We start from the raw sequence: 6,000 nt of genomic DNA on the forward strand, positions 1-6,000 counted from the left end.
TCCGCACAGATGGTTCTCCTTTGCTCGTTATGGTGTTCGGTCAGACAACGAGGGACCCAGCGGGAACAAACCTTTGAATATCCCAACTGGTGAACAATTGTGACAGCACTACCAACAGAGATGTCAAGTTGAGCACTGAGTTGTTTGATGGTGATCCGTCGATCATCTCGAACGAGTGTGTTCGCACGCTCTGCCATTGCAGGAGTCACAGCTGTGCACGGCCGGCCCGCACGCGGGAGATCAGACAGTCTTGCTTGACCTTGCGGCGATGATGACACACGCTTTGCCCAACGACTCACCGTGCTTTTGTCCACTGCCAGATCACCGTAGACATTCTGCAAGCGCCTATGAATATCTGAGATGCCCTGGTTTCCCGCCAAAAGAAACTCGATCACTGCCCGTTGTTTGCAACGCACATCCGTTACAGACGCCATTTTAACAGCTCCGTACAGCGCTGCCATCTGTCGGAAGTCAATGAAACTATACGAGACGAAGCGGGAATGTTTGGAAATATTCCACAAGAAATTTCCGGTTTTTTCAACCAAAATTGGCTGAGAAAAAAAATGTGTTGCATTACTTATTGTACTGCCCTCGTATAAATTGGTTTTGTGTTGCTTTATTGAGAAAAAGCGTTACTGGTTTAGAATATACACAAGTTAACGTCGGACGGCTATCTTCCTTCCGTCAAAGCGCATGTTACGTCGACATAGAAGTGAGTTAGCGTCAAATATCCGCTTGGAACATTAGTTTTTACAGTTTTTCACGAACGAATCATATTCATGCTGTTGCTCGTATTTTCGCATACACACGTTGGTTTTCATTATTGTAGACTTTTCGTTGGGCCACAATTCAATCTGCCAATGCGCACCACGTATTCTGACTCCCTCACACACAGAGTCGTTAGAGGCATTTTCTCTGTTGTTTTGGCAGATATTTGCCATTTCTGTCTTGCAGTCTTCGGCCCGAACAAATACCGCTCGTAAAGTCTTCCCTGCGATGCCCAGTGTCAACAGAAAGCGTCGGTTTGTTTGCCGTCACAAACAAACTGATTTTTAAGGCTCAGCAGGTAACCGCGTTATCTGTATATAAAGTGTGTCGCGTACCTATCGCGGGTAACCAACTTTCAATCGCATTTCTTTTTGCGTATGCTGCCAGAGTCTGATTAGACCCCTCTAGCAACCGGAAGACACGTTCATAGGATTTGTCGACCTGGAAAAAGCGTCCGACAGTGTAAAATGGTGCAAGATGTTCGAAATTATGAGACAGAGAACGGATTGAGAGTAAATCGAAGAGGGACGAAGGTAATGAGAAGTAGTAGAAATGAGAACAGCGAGAAACTTAATATCAGGCTCGATGGTCGCGAAGTAGATGAAGGAATTCTGCTACCTAGGCAGTAAAATAACCAGTCACAGACGTAGCAAGGAGGGCATGAAAAGCATAAGCAATAGCAAAAAAGGCATTCCTGGCCGGGATAAGTCTACTAATATCAAATATAGGCCCGAATTTGAGGAAGAAATTTCTGAGAATGTACGTCTGGAATACAGCATTGTACGATAGTGAAACTTGGACTGTGGGAAAACCGGAACAGAAGAATATCGAAGCTTTTGAGGTGTTGTGTTACAGACGAATGTTGAAAATTAGGTGGAATGATAGTGTTGAGGATCAGTGGACAAAGTTCAAAACCATCGTACAATATGTGTTAGATCAGTATGTGCCAAGCAAGATCGTAAGAGATGGAAAAGGCCGCCGTGGTACAACAACCGAGTTAGAAAACTGCTGCGGAAGCAAAGGGAACTTCACAGTAAACATAAACATAGCCAAAGCCTTGCAGACAAACAAAAATTACGCGAATCGAAATGTAACGTGAGGAGGGCCACGCGAGAGGCGTTCAATGAATTCGAAAGTAAAGTTCTATGTACTGACTTGGCAGAAAATCCTAAGTAATTTTGGTCTTATGTCAAAGCGGTAGGTGGATCAAAACAAAATGTCCAGACACTCTGTGACCAAAATGGTACTGAAACAGAGGATGACAGACTAAAGGCATAAATACTAAATGTCTTTTTCCAAAGGTGTTTCACAGACGAAGACTGCACTGTAGTTCCTTCTCTAGATTGTCGCACAGATGACAAAATGGTAGATATCGAAATAGACCACAGATGGATAGAGAAACAATTAAAATCGCTCAAAAGAGGAAAGGCCGCTGGACCTGATGGGATACCAGTTCGATTTTACACAGAGTACGCGAAGGAACTTGCCCCCATTCTTGTAGCGGTGTACCATAGGTCTGCAGAAGAGCGTAGCGTTCCAAAGGATTGGAAAAGGGCACAGGTCATGCCCCTTTTCAAGAAGGGACTTCGAACAGATGTGCAGAACTATAGACCTATATCTCCAACGTCGATCAGTTGTAGAATTTTGGAACACGTATTATGTTCGAGTATAATGACTTTTCTGGAGACTAGAAATCTACTCTGTAGGAATCAGCATGGGTTTCGAAAAAGACGGTCATGTGAAACCCAGCTCGCGCTATTCGTCCACGAGACTCAGAGGGCCATAGACACGGGTTACCAGGTAGCTACCGTGTTTCTTGACTTCCGCAAGGCGTTCGATACAGTTCCATAAAGTCGTTTAATGAACAAAGTAAGAGCATATGGACTATCAGACCAATTGTGTGATTGGATTGAAGAATTCCTAGATAACAGAACGCAGCATGTCATTCTCAATGGAGAGAAGTCTTGCGAAGTAAGAGTGATTTCAGGTGTGCCGCAGGGGAGTGTCATAGGACCGTTGCTATTCACAATATACATAAATGACCTTGTGGATGACATCGGAAGTTCACTGAGGCTTTTTGCAGATGATGCTGTGGTGTACCGAGAGGTTGTAACAATGGAAAATTGTACTGAAATGCAGGAGGATCTGCAGCGAATAGACGCATGGTGCAGGGAGTGGCAATTGAGTCTCAATGTAGACAAGTGTAATGTGCTGCGAATACATAGAAAGATAGTTCACTTTCCATTTAACTTCAAAATAGCAGGTCAGCAACTGGAAGCAGTTAATTCCATAAATTATCTGGGAGTACGCATTAGGAGTGATTTAAAATGGAATGATCATGTAAAGTTGATCGTCGGTAAAGCAGATGCCAGATTCAGATTCATTGGAAGAATCCTAAGGAAATGCAATCCGAAAACAAAGGAAGTAGATTCAGTACGCTTGTTCGCCCACTGCTTGAACACTGCTTAGCAGTGTGGGATCCGTACCATATAGAGTTGATAGAAGAGATAGAGAAGATCCAACGGAGAGCAGCGCGCTTCGTTACAGGATCATTTAGTAATCGCGAAAGCGTTACGGAGATGATAGATAAACTCCAGTGGAAGACTCTGCAGGAGAGACGCTCAGTAGCTCGGTTCGGGCTTTTGTTGCAGTGTCGAGAACATACCTTCACCGAGGAGTCAAGCAGTATATTGCTCCCTCCTACGAATATCTCGCGAAGAGGCCATGAGGATAAAATCAGAGAGATTAGAGCCCACACAGAGGCAAACCGACAATCCTTCTTTCCACGAACAATACGAGACTGGAATAGAAGAGAGAACCGATAGAGGTACTCAAGGTACCCTCCGCCACACACCGTCAGGTGGCTTGCGGAATATGGATGTAGATGTAGATGTAGGAGGTTCCTTGTAGAATCGGAGAGGAAAGAAATATGTGGAGAGCACAGACAAGAACATCTGTTAAGACACGAGGGAATGACTTCCATGGTACCAGAGGCAGCTGTAGAAGTCAAAAATTGTAGAGGAAGACAGAGATTGGAATACATCCAGCAAATAATTGAGGACGTAGGCTGCAAGTGCTACTCTGAGATGAAGAGGTTGGCACAGGAGAGGAATTCGTGGCGGGCCGCGTCAAACTAGTCAGAAGAAATCGGAAGCGGTGAACCTTTTGCAAATCGAGTGAGCGTATATAAAGGGTCACGAAACGTACAGAACGTTGATGTTCTGCATAGTTATCCCATTGTCTGTTATTTAAAAATAAACAGTCTTTAAATGAAAAATGAATTTGACAATATTTAATTCCGGTTTTATGAGAAAATTGTTGATCTCTAACATGAAACACAAGGATGTTAAAGTAAAAATATGATTATTAGAGTGGATGCACCAAACAGCATATAGAAGGAATACAATTTCTGACAATATTATAAATGCCAGTTTCTGTAATCCAGTGGCTCATGTACATTCCTCAATCAAAACATTTTTATTTAAGCTTAATACATTTTGACACACAGGTGTGACTCTTGCTCATTTCACCCGAACCACAACAAAGAGTTTGATACTACCAGTTAGCGATCAACGATTAACTTTAACGTGTGATAAATCATCTGTTAAGTACCGCTTTTACGTTTAATGCAGTTACTTTTTTAGTAACAGGGGCGAAGATGTTAGTTTTTTGTTTACCGTTGTCCAGCTATGCGCCGTCCAGAGTGGCCGACCGTTTCTAGGCGCTTCAGTCTGGAAACGCGCGACCGCTACGGTCGCAGGTTCGAATCCTGCCCCGGGCATGGATGTGTGTGATGTCCTTCGGTTAGTTAGGTTTAAGTAGTTCTAAGTTCTAGCGGACTGATGACCTCAGATGTTAAGTCCCATAGTGCTTAGAGCCATTTGAACCATCCAGCTATGTTTCCAGCACGCCCCCGTACATTCTGAGTTAACGACGTAACATTGTTGTCGTCTGCTTTGGTGCCGATACGGCGACTCCATAAGAAACTCTTCCGTCCACACCTCTGTATAGACCTCGGTAAAGAGATTTCCGCCACACCCTGAACCTCCCACGGAGTGCACCTAACCACTGCCGTGTAGGCAACCCGGCGCACTCCAGCGCCTCGCGGGCAGCCGCCCTCTAGTCGGGTCAGGCGCGGCGCGGCTATCTGCGGGTGACGTCACGGCCTCCCTTTGTGTGTCTGGAGAGGGTCGGCCTCTTCGATTACGAACCAGCCGACCGGGCATCGCTTACCACTGGTGCGACGCCAGCGTCAGCGGATCCGGAGAAACTCCAGCCGTGTTCCCAGCAACGCCGAACCCAGTGGTGGGGCAATTTCCGCTGCTCCGTTCACTAGCCTAATACTCTGCATCACTGTTCGATTTACGAAGGCATTGGTGGTGACACTAACGACCACGGAGAACAGTCAAATTTTGAAATAAAGATGTCGGTTAATAATAATTCTTACTTCATGTGCGAAACAGAATTTCTGTCTGAAAAGCATCATCAGAGTAAGAGGAATAACAGGTGTGTCTACATCTACATGTATACTCTGCAAATCAGATTTAAGTGCCTGGCAGAGGGTTCATCGACCTACCTTCACAATTCTCTCTTATTCCATTCTCGTATAGCGCGCGGAAAGAATGAATACCTGTATCTTTCCGTACGAGCTCTGATTTTCCTTATTTTATCGTAGTGATCGTTCCTCCCTATGTAGGTCTGTGTGTGAAGATTCCATCGCAACGAAAAATGCCTTTCTTTTAATGATTTCCAGCCCAAATCCTGTATCATTTCTGTGACTCTCTCTCCCGTATTTCGCGATAATACAAAACGAGCTCCCTTTCTGGTATCACTTTTATTCTGGGTTTCATATGGCGACCCTGCCAGGAATCGAACCTGGAATCTTCTGACTGCATATCCTTTTATCTTAGGTGTCATCTGTTTATCTTCCCTAATTGTCAAAATGGTTCAAATGGCTCTGAGCACTATGGGACTCAACTGCTGTGGTCATAAGTCCCCTAGAACTACTTAAACCTAACTAACCTAAGGACAGCACACAACACCCAGCCATCACGAGGCAGAGAAAATCCCTGACACCGCCGGGAATCGAACCCGGGAACCCGGGCGTGGGAAGCGAGAACGCCACCGCACGACCACGAGATGCGGGCCCCTAATTGTCATTTTCTGGACTATCGAGATGAACGGATCTGAAAATGCCAGAAGCCAGTGCAATACAACATACACCTTTTCCCC

Source organism: Schistocerca serialis, chromosome 11 (assembly GCF_023864345.2).
Source record: "Schistocerca serialis cubense isolate TAMUIC-IGC-003099 chromosome 11, iqSchSeri2.2, whole genome shotgun sequence".
Taxonomy (NCBI): domain Eukaryota; kingdom Metazoa; phylum Arthropoda; class Insecta; order Orthoptera; family Acrididae; genus Schistocerca; species Schistocerca serialis.